A 15,565-nucleotide genomic window follows, 5' to 3' on the forward strand; every position below is an offset into this window, starting at 1 on the left:
TTGTGAATAGAGCGCGAACAAACATTGTCAAGAAATCCCCTATCTGGAGAATGAGTATTCTCTACAATGCCTTAGAAAAGCGTAACAAAAATATTGATTTGTTCTCTATGCCATATATACAATTTAAAAACTGTGTAATGAAAACAATATCAAATAACAGTCACTGAAGCATGTATAAAAACCTGTATCTCTGAACTCTCTAACTGGGCGCCAGCCTGTTGAGTTCATTATTGAAAATAAATAAATAAATAAATAAATAAATAAATAAACTGTACCTTTACCTTAGGTCAATTAAGGGGATGGGGTTATAGTACCCACAGATCGTACCCTTTGAAGTGCAAATTCATAATAAAATTTGTATTGACATAACAGTAATAAATTTATCTTTTGACATCTAAAAAAAAAAAAAAAGCTATGTAAAAGTACAAGTTACTAAAAATACTGTTCTATTTGATTACATTGTAGTGCATTACCATGGGCGTAGCCAGAAATTTTTGTACGGAGGAGGGGGTTCAGGCTCTGATAAAAGTTAAAACATAATAAAAAAATAATAATGATTATGATTGTTATTGCACAACAATCATTATTATAAACTAATAAAATAAAAGTTTTTATTTCCATAATAATTTTATTACATCCTTCCTTGGGTACGCTGGTGTATTCGGTCCACCGGTTGAGCGAATATGCAGCACAACTATTTTATTTATTATTATTTTTTACAATTGAAATACTGTTAGTGTACTGAAATGCAAAGTACTATATTTTGTTATTTACATCCACACGCCTTGTTAAAAAAAAAAAAAGATGAAAGTTAGGACTAAATTTTGGTCATATAGTGCGACCTCTCACATAAGAAATCTAATTTTTGGAATTTTTAAAACTTGAACCGCCTATTCCTTTGATTAAATATTAAAAATATGGTTCTTGTATTTTACACTCAACTTTTTCAATCCCGCACCTTTTTTTTACTTTTATTTTTCTGTTGGAATCATGAGCGTCGAAAGGAGGGGAGTCTGTCGTCCCTTTGGAAATTGGCATCGTTCATTTCAAGTTACAGAAGAGAAGAAATCTTGTTACTTTTATTGTTAATAGTAGAAATAAAGATCATTTAGTTAGTATTTGAACAGAATATAGCGACAGTAGAAAGTGTGTTAGATCAAAATAATTATAGAATAATATAGGAACCAAATTGTATCTCCATGTTCTACCATTTAATCCAAGAAATAAATGGTTCCACAGTTTTCAATATTACAAAAAATATAGTTTTATGGGAGAGGTCACAACATAAACGTTATGAGTAAAATTTTCCCCTACTTTTTACAGCCTTTTCGCGAATGATGTATGCAAAAGTTACTAACAAATACAGTAACTGTGAATTTCAGTACACTGAGTGAATAGAAATGTGTGAAATAACTTTGTACTAGATATTCACTCATCTGTTTATTTTTATTAGTATATAATATTTATCATTGTAAAATAACAATTTTATTATTATCAATTTTTATTATTGATATTATTTCTACTATTCAAGTTTTATCATTTCCCGAGCTCCTGCAAAATATTCTGGCAACGCCCATGTTTGAAATAATATCTAACAGAAATTTATTTATGTTATTATTTACAATAAAAATATATACTTTCTGTTTTTTGTAACTTGAAATGAACGATGCCAACTTCTAGGAGTTGGTCAACGGACCGGTTCGAACTTCTGCCCTTCCCGACTCTCATTTGCATGACATACATTTATTTTCAGCTACGCAAGAAAAAAGAAAAAAAAAAACGCTGGTTTATACCGTCGTGCAAAAAGACACTGACATTTTTCTCCAGGTAAACTTATTGCATTGCAGTAGTACCAGCACAACTAATAATAACTGAAAATTAGGAATGATTGCTACTGAGAAAAATCTTTCAACAGAATAATATTAAATGATCTTGAATAAGCTGTCGATGAAAGTAAACACCATGACAAATTTCCCTTGCAAAACTTAACTCGCTGCTTCCGCTCCTCTTATCTCTGCTCCATCCAATATCAGTTATGCAAAATATGGAGCTACACATGTTAAATTGCCGGAATTGGCTTTCGTACATCTCTCGCATCTCATAATCGAAACCTTAATTTTGAAAATCACAGAGAATCCTCTTCAATATTCAGAGTTACAAACACAAGGAGCAACGAACGCCTTCGTACATGGATTTCTAGAGCGCTAAGCAGACGACCGAGTTCACTGCCGAACGAGAACGTCATAACTGTAATATCCAATCAGAGGCCGTTTGGTTTTCGTGACGTATAGAATAAATTTGGCACAACTTCTAAGGCAAATTTTTCGCAAACTATATCAAATTAACTTAAACTAGTTCGCACAACGTTAATATAAAATGAATGGCATGCAGTGATACAGTTAAAATCATATTTTAGCTTAGAGTGGAAATATCCACTGGCAGAGGTGGGGCAGCGCTGGTGATCTTACATGTGGTCCTACCAGGCCAAGCTAGATCCGAGGGATCCGCTCACTACTCATATTGGGGATTAGGCGTACAGCTGCCAACTCTGCACTGTAAAAAAGTTTGTTACGAGACAACGTTAGAAGTGAAGAAATCCAATAGAAATAGAAGGTCAAAACAATGCTGGGAGAAATTTAAAAATATCAGTTTAAGTGGAATCAACTTGTTTCGGGGACGCCAGATAGCCGTTTGCTTCCAAAAGTATCAAATTACAGGTCAAAGGAAAAAAAATAATGGAGAAAGACCATATCATCGATGGAGTGATGAATTTTTGTAGTCCCAGAACGGAATTTTGTTACCCAGACCTGCAAGGGGAAGAAGGGTTAGAGCCCACCCTCACTCCACGGCAGGGGTGCCAACAGGGGTGTTTTTATGGCGCAGGTTGCGCCATCGAGATTTTTTGGGGGGATTTTTTCCCTTCAAATAATATAAAATTCAACATTTATATCGTTTCCAAAATATATGTAAAAATGTTGCACCTTAAATGCACCATATTTAATCCATTAGATGAAGAAATGAAAGTGCTTAGGGCATTATCGAAAAAGGGGGGGAATATCGAATTCGTACATATTAGGCCTTAATTGACACGTGTGTTCTGAGGGGGATTCTGAATTGAACTTTGGGGGGGGGGGGCGACAGTATCCAACTCTAGATCTTAGATTATGGCAAGTACTTTAGTTAGAGCATTAAATTGAAAGGGGTATCCAATTCTTGTGTATTACTATTCTCTTAGACTTTTGCGGAAATTCCGGTGTGGAGACTGAGAATTAATTTTTTGAAGGAGGCAATCTCCACTCTTCAATATCAACAGTAAGTCTAAAATTGGCATGGAAATTATGGTGGTAGGATTGAGTATTAAATTTAAAGGGGGAGATAGAAAGCTCTTGATAAAGTGTTAAATCTTAGATTGTGAAGGGATTTCTGTAGTGGAGAGAGAGTTCGAACATTACATTTTAGAGACTGTATTTAGCGATAAGGCATCCACACGTTTTCGACCCCGAATGTGCCAAAGGAAAAGCTTGAAAAGGAAAAGACTAAATATCTCGGGATCTTAAAAAAGTATTGACACCCCATTAAATTAATATTCTTCAAAGCCTGCAAAGAAATGGATGTAAAACTTTTCTTGCTCGCTTCGTTCGCATTAATTTCTTGCTACGATGTGTGTTTGGCGCTTTAATGAGATGAATATGAAGTTTTTTATACTAAAGCTGCATTACAAGACAAGCGATATTCTCGATTCATTCATTGATTGATTTGGAGTTTTAAGTCCACTTTATGTACTGTAAGGCTAATCGGGACTGAACCTACAGTTTAAAGTGGGATCCACGCGATATTCTCGATTATGATGAACGATTTTAGGGGTGGTCTTGAGTAATGGCACCCCTGTTTAGGGAGGAGAAGCAGATCAATTATAATGTTCAGTAAAGCTAAGGAAAAAGTTACTTTCGGTAGACACGCTGTCGTAATTAAATATTTTGTGGGGATTACGATATGGTTTAAGGGCGCGAATGATATGATTTGGGGGGGGACGCATAACATGATTTTGGGGGGATGCGCCATTGGCCTTGGGGGGATGGGCACCCCTGCACCACCCATGCATGGAACAATTAATTTCTTACATTATTAACATTGAGATCTTTCTCTTTTTTCGGATATTTTGGAATGGTTCACAGACGAAATTTACTTCTGTTATCCACTATCAAAATAGTATGCGTAATGTGTATTGAAATGAATGATGACCGTATACGGTGGCCCTCTCGACGGCCATGATTTTAGTCATTAATGGTTGGAAATCTGGGGAATAGTGAGTGTTGTACCAGATATGCGTTCATCTGGAGCCTAAGACTCCTGGCCACGATGAACCTTCAAAGGTAAAAAACACAACATAACATACAAATAGGCCCCAAGAACATCCAGCGCTTTTATGACAGTACACTTCCTCCTGCCATTTCAATGTATCGCATGAACGACATTTCAGCAGGTTGTCAAGAGAGGAACAAGTGACGAAAGCTTGACAGGAATAAGTGGGCGTGGCCTCTCCATTAAAGCTTATTTCACAGTCAGCACATTCTCTCGGTGTGGAGAATGAATTTCGTATTTACCCTATCGTACAAGAGGCTTGACGTAGACGTTAAAACACGAAGGAAAGGCCAACGACTCCTTGCAGATGTAACGCTTGTCATACTTCACCTGTCATCATACTCTACCGACACCTGGCGGGAAGATACCAAACCCACCGGAACAATCACAAACCAAAAAGAAGACTCATACTCGTCAACAGATCAGTGTTGCCAAATACACACGCAGAGTTGACGATGTTTTTTTTCTTTTTAAAAAATGCAATCGCAACTGGGCCTACAGTTTAAAGTGAGATTTAAAACACAGTCTAACGAGCGTTCATTGATAGCCATGTAGAATTGGCAACATTTTGTTCTTAAGGGATAAAAATAATAGTTCTTTTGTTTAATCGGTTCAAACAAGGTTTTAATCAAGAAAATTTAAGAAGTTTATAACAAATGCACTACTTGTTTTCCTTACTTTAAGGCTTTCTTGCCATTTTTAGCTATTCGTGACGATGAGGATGAATGATAATAGATAAATTGATGAAATAACACAAGATACAGCCAAACCTGGGTTTGAACCTAGAACCGCACAACGCCCTTGATCCTACAAGCCGGCTAAAACTGTCAACCGATGTATTTTATTTTAGACGAGTAGTTGTTAATGGATGCCCTTAATGACATTAAGAATAATATTTATTTTTATGAGATTCGTTCTTGTACATCACATATTTAAAAAAGTATATATGAATTTGAAACTTTCAAAACATGTTGTTTTTACTTTATGAACCATAATTAGCCTCCAACCTCGCCATTAACATAATTTTTGGTATTGCAAGTTTAACCGTTTAAAACACGAGATGATTTAAACATTTTGATTTCAAACGTGCCTACCCAGCACATAAGAGTAGATACGTATTTCTTAGGCATATGTTGCAATTGGTGAGCCTTTTTCTTTGCAATAAAACACAATGCAATACATGCTTCTTTAAGCATTTACTTAGAAAAACAACATAATTTTGTCGAATTTATCTGCCCAGTGAAATTACAGTGGAAATTAAATTTGATAAGGTTTAGGGAATTATCTCCTCCACTAATATAGCTTCTGTACGCATATGCACGAAAATGTAGACTGAAATATAAAATGATTTTTATAAAATAACAGCAAAAAGATAAAAGTGATTTATTCATATGATCGTTAATGTTTGTGATACTGGTGAACTTGAGTGACTACCAACTTCAGAAGAAAAAGCATTAAAACAAATACAATAACAGAAACGCTGACCAAAGTCCACATGATATTTTTGAAAGGGTCATACAGAAGAAGAATAAGGTTTAGGGATATTATTACGCATCCGCAGTTACATTCCTCAAAGCGCTTGGCAACACTGCAACAAATATCACTGTTCCTCGTCTGTGAGGAAAACATCATTTCAGCACTTGTACAATTTTCGAGTGCAATGCACAGAAAGTTTTTTCTTTGCTTTCTTGCTTTTTACAGCTGCATGCTTGGTTGGAAATTTTTCCCAAAGCGAAAAGAGCATTCGTTGAACCTTGAAGGTCCGATGTGGCACGACTATAATTGGTCGCAACAAAGAAGCGGACACCAGGCTTGGAATTTATGGCTAACAAGTTTTGGTTGAATTTTTGCACGATTTGAACAACATTTAAAGTCTTGAGAGAAGAAGTTTATCTCATTATTCTGTCTACAATGGAACCAATAAAAGGTTCTTGACTCCAGGTATGTTTTTGTCCAACTTGCTGTTGACTTTTTGAGTTGGTCTATTACAAAAATACAACGAGAAAACATGTAATTTTTATGGCCTATTCCAGACGAACGAGGGTATTAAAAAAAAGAATCATGGAATGAAATTGTACGTGGAAGTGAATTATTTGCCAAAAGTTAAAATTAACGTTAACTGAATCTTCACACTTCAGATTTCTTCAATCACAGTGTTCATAACTCTTTACCTTATAAATAACTTACAATCGTCATGAAATATTTTTATATGAAAATGTCTTCTCTTCAATTTTTGCCACCACGTTTTCTGCCAGACTAACATTAAAATCAGTAACAAATAGTTATTTCCTAGATGGTGGTGTTAGAACACTTCAGAAAGAGAGATTGCATTAGTAGATTGACGTTCTGAATGTTAGTTTCCTACCAGGGTATGTATATTATTGTTCTCCGATATGCCTGTACATTAATTGTATTCAGATTTGAGTACACTGCATTGGTAATACAAGTTTCAGCTGTTCAACTTTAGCAAAGACTTCCCCGACAGTCAAGGACGTATTTAGGGGGTCCAGGGTCCGGACCTCCCCCCAAAAGATTTATCAAGTACTAAAAATAAATAATGAAAAATTTATTCGTTTAGCTGTTGTTATATAATTCCCTCTGAACTTTTTGGAAGACAAGGATTATATTGGGATCATACGGCTTTCAAGAACAGAAAGGACGTATTTAGGCCGGACCCCCCCCCCCTCTCCACCCGAAAGGCTTATTAAGTATAAAAATTAAATAATGAAAATATACTCGTTTAGCATTTTTTGTATAATTTCCTCTGAACTTTTTGGAAGACAAGGATTATATTGGGATCATACGGCTTTGAAGGACAGGAAGGACGTATTTAGGGGGGGTCCAGGGGTCCGGACTCCCCGAAAGACTTACCAAGTACCAAAATTAAGTAATGAAAATATTAGCATTTGTTGCATAATCGATGGATATTATTTTACTCTGAACTTTTTAGAAGGCAAGGGTTGTATTAGGATCATACGGCTTTGAATGACATTACAAAGTAGATTTATGTACACTACTACTCAAAATAATATGGATAAAATTTTAATCAGAAACTTACTTTTCTCCAACTACTTGTAACATCATTTTTGTTATTCGATAAATATTGAATTATTCATCTATTTGACATTAATTTCATTGCCAGGGCACTTGTTTCTTATGCAAGTTATTCCGATCTTAACTACAGGTAAGCTACGTAATGAATATGCGCTATTATAATATCTATTCTTATACAGTCTTTTAACCTAATCGTGTAATAATAATATAATATTAATTTATGTATTGTAATGAGTATTAATTTGATTTAATATAATTATTTTAATTTAAACATTATTATTATTTCGGAGACACTTTGTTCGGACCCCCCGAAACATTTCTAGATACGTGCCTGCCGACAGTAATAGCAACGAACGCTGTCACAGTGTAATAAAACGATCCGGGATTAGTGTCCCGATGACGGTGGTTCGAATCGACTTTAAATTGTAGGTCTAGTCCCAATTAGTCTAACTGTGCAGAAAGTAGACTTAAAGAAACGAACTTTACACAACTTTCATTGTGTCAACATTACTTATCAGTCTAAATATTTACATTCCGAAGCAGCTCTCCCACAAACATAGTGATATTTTCACCATCTGTCGATATTTGTGTACTTCTCTCTCTCTCTCTCTCTCTCTCTCTCTCTCTCTCTCTCTCTCTCTCTCTCTCTCTCTCTCTCTCTCTCTCTCTCTCTCTCTCTCTCTCTCTCTCTCTCTCTCTCTCTCTCTCTCTCTCTCTCTCTCTCTCTCTCTCTCTCTCTCTCTCTCTCTCTCTCTCTCTCTCTCTCTCTCTCTCTCTCTCTCTCTCTCTCTCTCTCTCTCTGAATAGTTTGGCGTCGTGTGGAAAATTAGGATACTTTTTAACATACACAAAAACTAACATCGTCAAAGTCAATTGGAAGACACAACACTATAGCTGTGGATTTGGCATTTTGTACACAACAGGGCCACAAACGTGTATTAACGAAGTTACAACCGTGAGAATTTTTTGTCGAAATAAAAACAGGTTCGTCACAAACGGCAATGCCAGATACCAAGAATTCAAAATCGTACTGGAAGGTACTGGTGTGGTCCGCAAATCAAACCCATCGATTTACAAGACTGCAATTCTCCCTACTTAACTAACTAACTAACTAACTAACTCCCTAGCCTTCTTAAACCCGAAGGTTCATGGCTGCAGCAACACAAGCCTTCCATCTTTCCCTATCTTGAGCAAGTTCTATATACTCTTTTCCATCTCTACCGATTTCCCTTAGGTCCATCTCAACGTTGTCCCTCCATCTTCGTCTTGGCCTTCCTACAGGTCTCTTACCATCAGGTTTCCCAAAAAGAATCCTGTAAACTCCTCTTTCCTCTCCCATTCGTGCCACATGGCCTGCCCACCTAAGTCTTCTTGATTTAATCATTCTAATAATATCTGGACATGAATACAAATTATGTAGTTCTAAATTATATAACCTTCTCCACTCACCTGTTTCCTCCTTACTTGAAATCCTTAATTTTAAACTGTTGCCAGTCGCTCTTCATTGTTCCTGCCTGTCGGATTTGTGCTATATCAGTGCTAGGGTTGGAACAGAACAGGGATATCTTATGAAATGCCAGAAGGTAATATGTACAGTGGGATCCATGAGTATTACCGTGCAAATTGTCCATCACTATTTTCATTAATTTTTCTCTTACACCGTATGCGTTTTTAAGCGATGGATTTTTATGTATGCTGGTACAGTGGGATACATGAGTATTACCGTGCAAATTGTCCATCACCATGTTCGTGCACTTTATTTAACCCAATAAGAGCTTCAAGAATGAAAAGAAAACTCAAAACAAACTGTTGACAACTTCTGCACAAACATGCATACAAATCCATCGCATAAAAACACATAAGATGTAAGAGAAAAATTAATGAAAATGGCCATGGACAATTTGCACGGTAATACTCATGCATCCCACTGTACAGAAGTTGTCAACAGCTTGTTTTGAGTTTTCTTTTACTTCTTGAAGCTCTTATTGGGTCAAATAAAGTGCACGAACATGGTGATGGACAATTTGCACGGTAATACTAGTGGATCCCAGTGTTCTCCAAAAAATGTATTCACAATTTCAGGTTTAATCAATTTGAAATCATGGGTGAAGCCAGCAACACTGAGCTTTGAGCAAAGGAGACTTATCATAAAATTTTATTGAAGTTCGAAAACGTATTTGAAGTTCAAGGACAGTTTAGGAGAGAGTATCAAAGAGATCCACCGATTTGCGACTTACTGTCACTAGAATTGAAGAAGATGGAACTGTTCAGAATGTCAACAGAAATGTTCCGAAAGATCGCGGACATCGACGAGCCCTACAAAGCAAGAAAGGTTAATGGAGACGTAAAGCCAGAATTCCAAAAATCTCTGCGGCAAGCGAGTCGTGAAATAGAAATTTCAAAATCAGATGTCCATCGAAATTTGAAGCATTGGAGGAGTTTAAAATCCATTTCAGGCCATTCCTGTAAAGACTACACATTTTTTTCGGTCTGTTGTTATCTATTGTTTCTTAGTTCGAATAACTTTTTTTTAGTACCTAATACGGAAAATTTATGAAAAATCTGTTGATTAGCCTATATTGATTCTCAGCGCTTCCCGATAACAAACAGAAATTATTGAACAGAATTAAAACTTACAGACAGGCACCCTCTTCCCTCATGCACCAATTGCTTCACATTTTAATGTTTTTATTACTTCTGGGAAGCTCGTATGGAAATGAGACAAACTTCCATGAGATATATTCTGTGTTCGATGTGAGAATAACTCGAGAAGAAAATAACAATAACTAACATCAAATAACCATTATGACTGCACTACTTTCTTTTTTATATATAAAAAGTTACAAGAGTTGGGATTTGGCTAATTAATATATATTGACGAGTTTTTTTGAACATTTATTTTTAAAGTTGAAGGCTGACAGAGATTTATTAACAACTTCAGAGATAAAAGTCATTAGCGTGCCAGAGAACAAAATACTCATCTAATGTTTTCAGTGTCTGTCTCGTCACAAGTCACACAGCCCGCCCACAATGTCACGTTAATGTGAAAGTAACAAACGCCATAGTGGAGGGAGACATAAACACGCTCATTTTTCATCCACGAGACTTGATGTTCTAATAAAGAAAACGAAGGCCGTCCCACAAACACATGCGAGTTAGGAGTCACTCCCTTTCCCTATGACTGTATGGGAACATAAGAAGATTGTTTTGAATATGACATTTAACGGCCTCTAAAGCCGCTGTGATATGTTGTTGGTGCCGTGCAACATCTAGTTTTGCAGTGGGAGGCATACGTATTATCAAGCAAATTGTCCATCACCATGAACATTCTCTTTGTTTTATGAAATGAAAGCTTCAAGAATTTAAACAAAACGTCATACAAGCTGCTGACAAGCCCTGTCATGTCATGAAAATAGGGATTTACTTTGCCGAACAATACTTGTGCATTCCACTGTACGCTTGGCATTGGCGGATTAACGACCTCCTCTCGTCATAAATTAAGCCCCCAGACCCACCTTGAGTATTTTTTACAAACTCAAGAGAGTTTCTTTCCAAGAAATGACTAAGCTATAACTTCGAATGGCCATTGAGCAACTAGAAAGAAAGATTTAATTCCTATGACCAACAGGTAAGAAATGGACGAAGGTGAAGTTTGAGTGTTTGTTTCAAGTTCACTTTATGCACTGATAGGCTTATTTGGACTGGACCTACAGTTTAAAGTGGATCCGAACCACCATGTGCCTCCGCCGGGTATCGAACCTGACACCCTTTGATTAAAAGGCGACAACGTTACCACTACTCCATCAGGATGGATTTTGGAAAGATATAAGTACGCCATATTGGGAAATGGTGCTCTCAACATGGCTCACTTGGAAAATTATATACAATGAACAAGTGATTAAACGTGCAAAGTGAGTCACAAAAAATTATTGTATTTTTAACTCAGCTTCATGACGTGGTGCAAAGCACAGGGGAGCACTTTACTTTTTACTTTTTGATAAAAAGTCGTAATTAAGAAATGTACTCTAGAAATATTACTATGACGAAGAAATTAAAGAGATGCACTGCAATCTTAGCTTTCAACAATACGCGCGAAGGGATTAAGGTTGTTGATTTGGTACGAGTACATAGGCATAACCCATCCCCCAAAATTCGGGTTTATTAAAATTTACACTTAGGGGTACTTTTGTTACCCTCCGAAGACCTGAGGAGCAAAGGAATAAAGAGTAATATTTGTGATTTCGCAAGTGTAACAGTTATTTAGCAAATAATCTTGGACGCTATTTTTATGGGATGGAAAAACATTTACCTCCCCACCAAAGTTAAGACCCCGAGTTCGATCCTGCATCGCAAAAGTTAGGTTCCACGTTACGCCCATGATTTGGTGCATCATTCCTTAAAAATTAATTTGCTAAATTAATATTCTCTGAAAAACAAGTCTTCCCAATATGGTCATATTGCACAGTTCTAACTGGTTTCATTTCTGGCCATCCAACACAACAGTGATGAGGTATGATCAGAACTGCACGTTAGTATAAACTAAATTAACTATAACAGTCAGTTATTCAATCCTGTTATTATGTAAACTTTCATTCAGAAAATACAAGCGCCGATAACATGGACAGTATGAGATATTGAACAAACCAACCATGGCCTATGTGTTGTTACATTACTTTTAAAATGACCTGACAGAAGTTTCATGCATGCACTCATGTCATTCTGCAATTTATTTTTAATTTTAGATGACTCGGGAGTTAATTTAAAGATAAGTATAAAAAAAACATGATGGAAATGGTCCTTAACAATTTACAAGATTTACCAATGCTTCAATTTTCTCTCCCCCTCCCCCAACCCTCTCGAATACACTTCCTTTCGGAGTCAATCCCTGCGCTAATTATAACGGTCACAAACTATAGCCACTTCCCAACCGGAATCCCTCGAATGCACGTGACTTCCTAATTACGCGGTTTCTTCACTTGACCCCTTGGAGTACATTGCTGGATCTGACGGACGTGAACCGTGTCGAACTAAGGTAAACGACATCGGTCAGGACAAGCTTCCCCCTCCTTCCTTTTACGCCTCGAAACTCGTGTTCTTCTGAGCACTGGAAGCAGTCAGGTACGTTCCACGGGTGAGTCGAGAATAAACTAACGATCCTAAACTCCCCATCTATACTATAGAGTACACGTGATCTGTGTGCGTGAGACGTTGACTAGAGCCACCTATCGGACTGTTCCAAACTAATCTGTTGTTAGCGGTAGTATATTAATTCTTGTGCTTTAAATTTTCGTGTGACGTTAAAAATTTTCACAAAGCGATAGTTCTATTTTTTGTTAATTAAGGCTTTCCGAGGATAGTACAGTGAAATGGACAAGTAATTCCAAGCAAATTGTCAATCACCATATTCACTCGCTTTGTTTTACATAATGACAACTTAAGTAATTGAAACAAACACCATAGAAGCTGCTGACAACCCCTGTACCAGCATACATAAAAATACATTTCTTAAAAACACGTAGGATGCAAGAAAAAAATCAATGAAAATAGTCGTGGACAATTTGCCGAGCAATGCTTGTGCACCCCACTTTACAACTCAAGTTAAGAGCGTTTAGAAATTAATTGTATGCAGAATTGTTAAAAGTATAATACTATTATTATCCAGAAAATCAAAGGTCTATCCACCACGTGAATTCATCTAAAAGTGTTCGTTGAATAATATCGATGGATCAACTTGTCTTTCTTGACAGTTCCGTCAAGAAAACTAGGATTCTAAATTTCTTATTTATCATTATCACATGTAATCTCTGTGCATGAGTCTCTGGCTGGATCCATCTACCGAATCGTTGCCAATTACTCTGTTGTTCAACTCACATTAACAAGCCATGTTTTCTATTTAACCATGCAAAAAGTGTGAGGGTAACAGCCCCCATGGCCCCCAAATCGCAGCTACTGGCTCAGGGACTAATTGTAAAATCGAAATATCCCTACCATGTGACAGTTTAATGTTTCTAACCTTTTAACGTTCCTGTAGCTGTCAGTGAAGATGCTTCTGCAGTTTGTTGTACAACCTCATTGAATGCATATTTCAACATCACCACGTTCAATTTCCGCTACCTGAACGGTTGAAGAAACAGTTTTAAAAATTCCAACTCACTATCTGCCCGTCAAAGAAACATTAAAAGTAATGTTTTGCTCGTTTTCATCTCTTCGTGATATTATCTACCGCGAGAAAAAGCACGAGTTTAATTTGTTCAATAACCTTCATTTGTAATTTAAACCTAATATTTGAAGCCATAAGAGGAACTCTCTTTCTTTCGGGCGTGAAGAAACAAGGCAATTTCCTTAATTCGGTTCATAAATTAAATCCTTTGTTCCATTCATCATGAGCTTTCTTCTCTTAATTTTCCAACAGCCAGCATTTCCGTGTGGTGGCCATTGGACCATGGTTCCTTGCGCAGGTCGGGAAAGCTGGCAAGATCGGAGATAATATATCGCCTTCATCAGTGACCGAGGCCTACCCGCAAATAAAACATTATACGAAAGAATCCCGAGTGTTACTCGCCTCTTTTAGTTATCTTTCCTGCCGTCGCGTGCGCTGTAAATTTCCATTTGCTGGGCCACGCCACATTCAGCCATTCGCACGATAATTTTTTTTAGACCTAATGCCTCTTTTTAGATTCTCTGATTACTTCCCGAAAAGCTCGTTGAGAGGCGCTGCATAACAATAGGTAATTTCTGCTTTTATGGTTGCTATTTCTCTCTCTCTCGAAGTTTTTACGGTTGTAATCATAGGAGTCAATACAAAGATAACACAAAAAGACCGAGGAATTATAACTATTTGAGTGGATTACGGCACGTTAAGTTTGAAAGGAATGTAAGTTTCGCCTAATTGATTCGTGCAACATGTGTTGCGTTATGGATTTTGCAAAGTGTTCCAAACAGATCTGTTATACGCAGTCTTGTTACGTAATCCTCTCTCTTAAGGTCGCGCTGGACTTCTGGTCTTGTCTTTTTCAAAAAACAGCTTGTATTCCAAATTGTGAAAAAATGCATTCCACATTAATGCAATTGTATTCAAGTGAATGTTAGTGTGGTTGGCTTTCGTTGTTATCCAGATATCTGTGAAGGAAAATCGACTTGTGATGCTGGGAAACTGTCACCGAAAGTAAACTACAGACACTTGGATACTCTCAAAGGAATTCTAAACAGATGCATTTCTTTCCAAATTTGGAATATCTAGCGTATTTTGGCGCAACCAAATGTTCAAGCGTTGCCTCAACTACTTCAACCCTCCGAGAAAAGGGTGAACCTATCTATACATGGATCTGTCTTGTTTTACGCGGAGTTAATATTTTTCACTTGAAATGTAAAAGACCGAAATATGTCTAAATTAGGCACACACGGGAGATGTACTCTTAGAATTTTGCTCTACCACTGAGCTCCCGAGTCGGCCTGGCGTCGCCTGATTTTTCGCTGTCGCTGTTTTACCTGCGTGGAATCGTCTGTCAGCGCTACTGCAACGGGATCTGAAATATGTGCTGTCCACTTTAGACATTTTTAAACGAGAAAGGATTAGTGGAAGGCCAAAGTAGTTCCTAATGTACAGTCATTCGCAATAAAAAGGGGACACCCAGATCCTGAAAAAGCTATTATTGAAGTCAGTTCATCGCCGTAGAATTAGGCACCACACATATTTCACTTTTTTGTAGCTGGTGGCTGTGCATACTTCCCGCCAAAAGCTATGACGTAGTAGCGCTCAAGTGAGCCACATGACAAAACAGCTTCGATTTTAAGGCGGTATTTGATAGCTATTTCCACGCGTTATCGAAAATTTGTGTCTCAAAAAAATTCTACCAAAACATTTTCAGTTTGTATTGCGATACTGCAAGCGCAGGGCACAATATGACAAGCATTTATGTACTTCCAGACAGACAGTCACGTGACTCTGCGGGCACGTTAAAGAATAGTCATTTCTGATTGGCTACTGCAGCGTTAGGAAACCCACACGTAGCGATCAATCACAACATGTACTCCTCCAATAATGTTGAAATAGCTGACGTGTGTGGTGACAAAATTAACTTTGTCAAGATAGAAAACATTGTTCTCTGTAAAAAGAAAGTCAATATAAACAAATACACGTGGCTTGCGA

At 37.1% G+C, this 15,565-nt stretch overlaps 1 protein-coding gene across 2 annotated transcripts in view; it reads right to left on the reverse strand.

Moving 5' to 3' along the window:
• The window catches only part of mwh (multiple wing hairs), a 181,767-nt gene that overhangs the window by 18,275 nt on the left and 147,927 nt on the right, over nt 1–15,565 (reverse strand). The window lies entirely within an intron of this gene.

This window comes from Lepisma saccharinum, chromosome 24 (assembly GCF_977018435.1).
Source record: "Lepisma saccharinum chromosome 24, izLepSacc3.1, whole genome shotgun sequence".
Lineage (NCBI taxonomy): Eukaryota > Metazoa > Arthropoda > Insecta > Zygentoma > Lepismatidae > Lepisma > Lepisma saccharinum.